The sequence below is a fragment of the Triticum aestivum genome, chromosome 3A (genome assembly GCF_018294505.1).
Source record: "Triticum aestivum cultivar Chinese Spring chromosome 3A, IWGSC CS RefSeq v2.1, whole genome shotgun sequence".
In the NCBI taxonomy this organism is placed as follows: domain Eukaryota; kingdom Viridiplantae; phylum Streptophyta; class Magnoliopsida; order Poales; family Poaceae; genus Triticum; species Triticum aestivum.
In genome coordinates, this window is record NC_057800.1 from 523,348,858 (window position 1) to 523,357,868 (window position 9,011).

Here is a 9,011-nt window from a genome sequence, read left to right on the forward strand (position 1 = left end):
GACCAACACTCAGAGGAGCACTGGCCCGGGGGGGTTTAAAATAAGATGACCCTCGGGCTCCGGAAACCCAAGGGAAAAAGAGGCTAGGTGGAAAATGGTAAAACCAAGGTTGGGCATTGCTGGAAAAGCTTTAATCAAGGCGAACTATCAAGGGGTTCCCATTATCACCCAACCGCGTAAGGAACGCAAAATCCGGGAACATAACACCGATATGACGGAAACTAGGGCGGCAAGAGTGGAACAAAACACTAGGCGAGAGGCCGAGCCTTCCACCCTTTACCAAGTATATAGATGCATTAAGATAACAAGCAATATAATGATATCCCAACAAGTAAATAATGTTCCAACAAGGAACGGTCTCCAATCTTCACCTGCAACTAGCAACGCTATAAGAGGGGCTGAGCAAAGCGGTAACATAGCCAATCAACGGTTTGCTAGGACATGGTGGGTTAGAGGTTTTACATGGCAAATAGGGAGGCATGATAAGCAAGTGGTAGGCATCGTAGCATAGGCATAGCAAAAGAGCGAGCATCTAGCAAAGCAAAGATAGTAGTGATTTCGAGGGTATGATCATCTTGCCTGCAAAGTTGTCAGAGTTGACTGGATCCTCGAAAGCAAACTCAACGGGCTCCTCGTTAGCGAACTCGTCTCCCGGCTCTACCCAAACAAGACAAACAAGCAACAAGGACACAATCAACCACGTGCAAACTCAAACAACATGATGCAAACATGGTATGCTATGCGGGATGCGATATGTGATGCATATGCAAGATTTGACAAGGAATGAATGAACCTAGCCTCAACTTGGAAATCCAAGTGTGCCACTGGAAAGGTGAGATGAAATCGCTTAAAAACGATATAAAAAACGCCGGAATCGGAGTCACGGTTTGGAAATGGCAAGCAATTCAAATATGGCACCGGTCTGCGATATACAGCAAGTAGCCATCTAAATGCAACAAGATGAACATGCTACAGCACCCAAACATGACAACAAAATACATGGCAGGGATCCATTCATGATGCTTAACAAAAGATGAACACTGAGCTACGGCCAATTCATCCATTAACAGGTTCAAACAAGCATGGCAAAAATGCATTTGGTAAACAGATTTCAGACTTAGTGAAATTAACACTTGTCTGGAATTTCAGATCAGGTAGCACACTTTGGAGCATGAAAACTATATGCTACAGGACCTGAACATGGCAAAGTAAAGCATGGCATGGAGCTACTCAAAGAGCTTAACAAAAGTCCCTTAGTGACCTTGAGCCAAAAGGGATCAGAAAATACATTTGCAAGCATGTGAACATGGCAAAAACATAATCAGATCACAGGCTTAGTGAAAAACTGGAGCATGCTAAATCAGATATCAAGTAGGCATGTTTACGAGCTCGATGCACTCACTACAGAGCAAGTCATGACCATCTAAGCATACAACCATCAAGAATACACATTATACAAGCTAGACATGGCAACAACAATAACATAGCATGCACGGATCAAGTATAACATCCTCGGCAAAATCGCTAACAAGTAGACAATCTGCCCAGATTCACGAAATAGCAAAAGTAGAGCTCGATTGACTCAAGCTAGGGTGCTCCATAATTGCAAACAAAGACATGGATGGATAGAGCACTACAAGATTAACAAAACATCCTTACTAATCATCCTCAAAAGAGGCACGGATCTCTAGGAAACAACATGAACATATGGCATATTGAAATAAACAGATCAAGGACTTAGTGAAAATGCTAAGTCCCTGAAATCAGCATTAACGAATGCACCACTTTGCAAGCTTGTGCTAGTCACCACACATATCACAAAAATACATGGATGGCACCTCTGGAAAGATGACAAAGCATATAACAAAACACATGTAGAGCTCAGGGGCATATAATGCTCACAATAATCATGGCAAAAATGAAAAATATCTAATTGGAGCAGCAGATCTGACAATTATCCCAAATAACACTCTTCCAACAGCATTTCGGGCACGAAGATGAACTCAAATGAAAATGATGCAATGAGATGAAATAATGTGATCTCTGAGACGAACATTTTGATATGCTATACGTGCAAAACGGATCTACGGATGCAGAGTTACGGCATGACGAACTTGGGCATTTGAATCAAAAATCTCGGGGACTTAGTAGATTTCGAGGGGGGGAGAAAGTCAACCTCCGTGAGTTTTCAGATCTGGGCGCGGTGAACGAGGATCCCCGGAGGAAGGCCGCGCGGTGGCCGGAGGAGAAGAGGGAGGTCGCCGGCGATGTCGAGGTCGCCGGATCCGGTCGCTCCTTGACCGGATCTGGCCGGAGGAGGGGGTACTCCGGCGAGCTCCTGCAGGGAGGCGCGGTGCGGGGCTCGGAGGAGGTGTGCAACTGCGGCGGCGGCGGGGAGCTCCAGGCACCGGCGGGGAGCAGGCCGCGGCGGGGCGGCGAGCTCCGGCAGTTGCGAGGCGGGCGACCGCGGGCGGGCGGCGGGCCGTGCGGCGGCGGCGGCGGAATGGGCCGCGGGGCCCGGTTCGGGCTCCGCGGGCCTCGGGCGTCGGCGGGTCGGCGGGATGACGTGGCGCAGCGTGGTTCATCGGCGGAGGCGGCGGACGTGTCCGGTTGCGGCCGGACGTGTCCGATGCACGAGAGGAGGATGGGTCTAGGGTTAGGGGGAGAGTGGAACCGCGAATTTCGGAGGGGGGGGTGTATATATAGGCATAGAGGGAGCTAGGAGAGTCCAAATGAGGTGCGGTTTTCGGCCACGCGATCGTGATCGAACGCTCTAGATGATGGAGAGGGTTTTGGTGGGTTTTGGGCCAAAATGGAGGGGTGTTGGGCTGCAACACACACGAGGCCTTCTCGGTCCCTCGGTTAACCGTTGGAGCATCAAACGAAGTCCAAATGGTACGAAACTTGACAGGCGGTCTACCGGTAGTAAACCAAGGCTGCTTGGCAAGTCTCGGTCCAATCCGGAAATGTTTAACCCCCACACAAGAAACAAAGGTAGAAATGACCACCAGAGGAGAACGGAGCGCCGGAATGCAAAACGGACAACGGGGAAAATGCTCGGATGCATGAGACGAACACGTATGCAAATGCAATGCACATGGTGACATGATATGAGATGCATGACAACGACAACAACACACAGAGGCAAAGACCCAAACCTGAGAATAAAATAAAATAACGCCGGAAACGACAAGAGTTGGATTACATATTAGGTAAATCATATCCGGGGTATTACAGTCCGTTTAGCCCATTTATTTCAATCCAGCCCATGATATTCATCCAACCAGCTACGGCATCACTCATTAAACATAATCAAACAAGCTTTCGCAACACAATTAATTTCCATTGAACATGTCCATTGTTTGGCCATTTCACAAATTTCTATCCAATTATTTCACTAAGTAAAGGCCTTCTAAAATGTGCCCAAGTACACATCCAACATCAGTTCACATGCCCTGAATAACAATTACATTAGATTACAAATATGGAACGCTGTACAGACCCTCTTAATCATCAAGTTCACCTCCGTAGCTCAAACTTCCTAAGCGCCTCTCACCACCAAGGAAACCTGTAAAAAACAATATGCTTCTGTTACAATATGCTCTCGAAACCTGTAACAAACTTCCTAATAGATACACTAAAGTATCAAGAACAGCAAGTGGACTCTATATTACAAAAATATATTTTGTGACGAATCTAATGAAACTAATTCTGTAGTGAAGATGTTGATATAGCTTCCTTTAAAATTTGTCAAATTCAGTTAATTCGGAATGGTAGAGAAAACAAGAATTAAATGAAATGTTCAAGGTGGAGATACTTCCGAAGTTACATTGCACTTAACGTAATTTACTAAACTATAACCACTACCACTGGATTTTCATAACAGATCCTACATGAAACAAATGCAAATTTTGATTATTATATTTAGAATTGGATAAGAGCAAATCCATCAAACATAGAACTTATATGATGGTCTATGGCAATCTGATCTCTACCAGTAATGCAAGAAATAACAAACCAGGCTGTGAGTAATTCTGAACAAAAGAGCTATACAGCCAACGATGGTCCGCAGAATATTTCAGGGAAGTATATCTAAACTATTATAAAATAATTATGACTGAATATGTACTGTAGTGTGAGAATGTAGTAGTGATTGCCGTCGTTGATGAAGGTCCTGAAATATGTCAACTAAGGAACACTATTTCAACAATACAGAAAGGTAAAAATGCTAGAACTTAAAGCGACATCCAGTAATACATAAAGTGGATAACTCCCTTTTCCCGATATATCAAGCAGCTACATTCCCTTTTATTAGGCAATAAGAAGAGATACAATTCTACTTTTCTCTTTCGACTCTGGAAAGACACAAAAATGCATAGCACATACGATTTTTCCCTAAGTTCTGGAATTTTACAATGCCTACAAACGAGAATAACAAAGTATATATGCTAAAACCAATGGCATCACTAACAAACATTATACATGATGCAGAGAAGTACAAATTTAATTTATTGCATGGCTTAAGTAATTACCCAAGTAATTCTTGCTAGATTTTTCAATATCTTTGCCTTTTCAAGTCCTTGTGGAGGAGTTAAGTACATTGCAATTATATCATTGCACATGAATTAGAGCACTATGAGTTTTGATCCATCGTACAAAATACTATCAGTTTAATTGTCACAAAAAATTAAGATTAGACACACCACATGGAACTTCAAGCGGCTTGTTTATCATTTTGCATCTTCGTCAAGTATTTTAGGTACCTATAGAACAAGACAGAGAGAAATAAATAATTGCATGTATGATGTATCTCAAGATTAAACTGTACAGCTACATGTGTGGGCAGTCGATAGCTACATGAAAGTTTATTATCCATTAACCAAAAAACATATAGGTTGAAAACTGCACAGCTAAAACAAGCCCATTAACTATAAACAATAAAAGTCATATTTATATGAAAAGAAAATGGCGGAAAGAAAACAGAAAGTACTCTCCTTATTCTTGAATTTGAAAGCTTTGTGACTTTAATAGTAATCATTTCAGTAAGTATAGGACCAGAATCATGGACTGAATTTTTAGTTAGAAGAACAAGCATTGAATTATGTGTATTTTCAGTCAAGCTTACTTCCAGAAAACATTATACTTCACAAATACAAACTGAGCCCTAGCCGAACATAAGGGCAAATAGATGTTTGAGTAAAGTGTATGCATAACATAAAAGGCATGTGCACGAAAGGGCAGTGCAGATAACATCACCAAGTAAAAAATGTTTCTGGTCCATGTGAGATATCCAAAATTATGCTGGCAAGGACAGTGGAGATATCATCACCAAGTAAAAAATGTTTTTAGCTGTACAAATACCATTAGATGCACTGACCGATGTGGGATCCATCACCATTATGTGCATGCAGAAACATTGGACACTGCAGTAAAATGTACCTACAGAATCTGTAGATACGAGTTTTTCTTCAGTTAGATATAAAATGGTATGAGTTTCTTAATTCTAAAAGCTGACAGGATAAATCTTGCAGGCAATTACTCTGAATTAGCAGTGTTCAACTACAAAGCTATGCTTGATATGCAACAAGAATAGAAATTTGCCTAGTACTTTTTGTTTCCAGTACAAATAAAGGAACAAAGCACAGACAATCTGTAACAAGCGAGTAACCCTCAATGGTGCTCGTGCCCTTGCTGTTCGTGTTAATGTCAAACAAGGCAGACACCTAGATGTTTTCCCTGTACCGGTTCAACATGGCCAACGAGGCCTGCAGCCATCCTCTAACAGGAACGACTAGATCCATCCATGGCCGGTGTTTTGCCCAAGTGTTTTGCTCGTCCCAGTGGTACTTTGTACTCCTCGGCAGAGCTCCAAAAAACCCTATATTACCAGAGATGAACAGAGGGGGGCTGTAGGGTACGGGACCGGTGCAGAGGTACGTACTGACTCTTTCCGGCCGGAGAAGGTGAACAGCGGGGCGTAGAGGAGGCTGCGCACCACGGATGGAGAAGACGACCGCGACAACGAGGGGACCGACGGTGGCGCAGCTGACGGACAATTGGACCGAGCCACAAGGGTCGCCGATGTACTCTGGATCTGTGGCGGTGTTGCCACCTCCTGTACCTCACCTCAGCTCGCCGCCAGATGGAGCTGGATCAATGCACGCCGCCAGCGACGACAGGGACGTACAAATCTGGCAGTTGGTCCCACGGCCACCGCTGCCGCCTCAAATCGACGGGTATGACTGGATTGCAATAGCTCGAGGGGCCGATCTGAATGGGGAGGGGCGTGGAGTGGGGTAGACGGGTAGGGGTCAGGGGCAGTATATATGTGGAGGGGCCCGACAGGGGGTGGTTCAGGGCCAGCGCCGCCGGCGCCGACATGGAGCGGCGAGGGGAGGAAGGTGAAGTGGCGGCGGCTATGGTTGGCACGGAACGGGCTCGTCTACCGTGCTGAAGGCACGACAGGGAGCTACAGTAGCCACGCAGTGGGAATCGCAGAAGGCACTGCAGGGCCCTATAGCACTATGTACTGTAGCGAATCTACTGTAGTAAATCTGTACTGTAGCGGGCACCCTGTAGCACCACACTGTTCATGAGTTCCTGTAGCGCGCAGTGGAAAATCACAGAGGCACTGCAGGCTACTGTAGCTCCCCTACCGTGCCTTCAGCACGGTAGACGAGCCGGTTCCGGTTGGCACAGGAGATTGGAGAAAGGTAACTAGGGTTAGGCTAGAGTGTGGACTCTGTAGTTAAATGGGCTGGCTCGACAATTTCGGCCCCCCCCCGCGCTGGTGACTTAAAATTTTTCGTCACGCACGCTTTTTCACAGTTTCGCTCTATTTTTTCTCCTACATACACATTGATTGCTTCCAAGTGACATGTGGGTCAAACAATGGGCACGCAAGACACATCAGCAGGAGCCACCCGTGACGGTCCAATCATGGATCAAGAAGTAAAAGGCTAGGCCCCGTTAGCCGATCCATGACAATTTCCATGACGGCCTCTCGATGTCCGTCATAAAGGCAGTACCGTTTTGTGGCTCATTCGCCGCTTGCTGATATGTGACGGTTTTCATGACAGTTTACAAGAACGTCATCACAAATCCGTCACAGTTTTCATGACAGTTTACAAGAACGTCAAAACATAGTGCTAAGGAAGAATTATCGTTGCTGACAAAGGCAAATGGTCGGTGAATCTGGAAAGCTATGCCCAATACAGCGCTCAAGAGATCCACTCTGGGTATATGAATCGTCCTCATACAAGCCGTGACTTTGAGGCCGGCTTAGTCAATCTTATGAAGGGACGTTTTGAGGTAAAATCCTCAATCTTATTTATATAAGTATATTTCTGTCAGCCGCCCAGTCTACTGGATGTGATAGAATTGAATATGTTGTAGACTGTAGATAGCCTTATATATAACAAGATCAAAACAAGTAGCCCCCAAGGACCGGCTTAAACTAGAAAGTTGAGCCGGGACTTCAAATAGTAGTGATCAATGTTGCATATGTAGCCCCCAAGGGCCGGCTTAATCAGCATGAATAAGCCGGGACTTGTCACCATAATTGTGATTAAAATCCAAGTATGTAGCCCCCATGAGTCGGCTATAATCATAACAATTTAGCCATGTCATCATAGAATTGTCTTCAAAAAAGAGAAATGTGCATTAGCCCCTAAGTGCCTAGTGAAATACTTGTATTGTGCTTGGGACTTCAAATAAAATGATTGTAATACTACCTATCATATGCATACTACAGGCAGAGCTAAATGCGAAGGAATCCCAACTCGCCGATCTTCAGCAAAATATAAAGTTTCAACAATCTGAAACTTCCAAGTCCAAATCGGAATCGACAACCGCCTTGGAAGAGATGCAAAAGTTGAAAAGGGAGTTCAAGGCTGACATGACAAGCTGGGAGCCTGAGAAGACAACTCTGTTGAAAAGAGCAGAGGAAGCGGAGTCTGCCCTTAAGCCGGTAGCCGATGAGCTTTCCGGTTTAAAGCATCAAATTAACACCATGACAGCTGCCATCTTTGGTAAGTAACATTCTACTTCAATCTCTCCGTAGCAATGTATATCAATCATTACTCGGTTTACCAACACTTTTTCATTGATGCATGCCCGAGAAGCTCCAACCTTGGTCAAGATATGTGTGTCAAACTCAAAGCCTCATATACTCTCGTGGAACAATTATACACTAGCGCTCAACGAGCCATCTTTGCTGCCTTACACAAAAAGTCACCACCTTCTCTTATCAAGGAAGTGCTGGAGAGGCTATCTGTGTTGTCGCAAAGAATCGAAGAGTTGAAGCGATCAACTGCCCGAGAAGGTGCCATCACCGCATTAAGCCGGGCAAAGGCGTGGCAAGCAGATCTTGATCCAGAAGACTTGGCCAATGGCTTCCCAAGCGTAAAAGAAGACGGATCTCCCTTCAGTGCTGAAAGGATCGAGATGGACCTATAGGGGGGGTGAATAGGTCCAAATACAAATTTTAATTGTTACTTAGCAATTTTTAGGCAATAATGCGGAATGTGAAAGTGAGCCTAACAATTGCAAGTGAGGTACTAAGTACTAAGCAGGTAACACAAGTAGTAACTAGGCAAATACAAAGTGATGAAGTAAGTGCTAAGAGACAAGTAACCACAAGTACAGAGTTAGGGTTAGGGATAACCGCAACTCCGGGAGACGAGGATGTATGCCGATGTTCACTTCCTTGGAGGGAAGCTACGTCACCGTTAGAGAGGTGGATGTTACCACGAAGGCACACCAACGCCACGAAGGCTCACCCTATTCTCCCTTTGAGACAACACCATGAAGGCGTTTCTCAACCACTAGTGGTAGACCTTGGGGTGGTCTCCAAACCCTCACAAACTTTTCGGGGGTAATCACAAAGCTCGATTCCTCTCTGAAAGACTCCTACCACCTAGGAGTCTCCAACCCCCAAGAGTAACAAGATCGATGGGGAAAAGCTCAAGACTTGCTCAAATCACAAATTCCTTTGGTGCAAAGATGGAGAA

General features: G+C 44.9%; 1 long non-coding RNA gene across 1 annotated transcript; it reads right to left on the bottom strand.

Annotated features, from left to right (window-relative positions):
- Positions 1-3,305: 3,305 nt before the first annotated feature.
- On the bottom strand, positions 3,306-6,482 carry LOC123062009 (uncharacterized). The gene is made up of 2 exons (XR_006429466.1): positions 5,942-6,482; positions 3,306-5,448 (listed from the first exon to the last, which is right to left on the bottom strand). It is a non-coding gene; the product is annotated as an uncharacterized lncRNA (long non-coding RNA).
- Between the last annotated feature and the right edge of the window lie 2,529 nt (positions 6,483-9,011).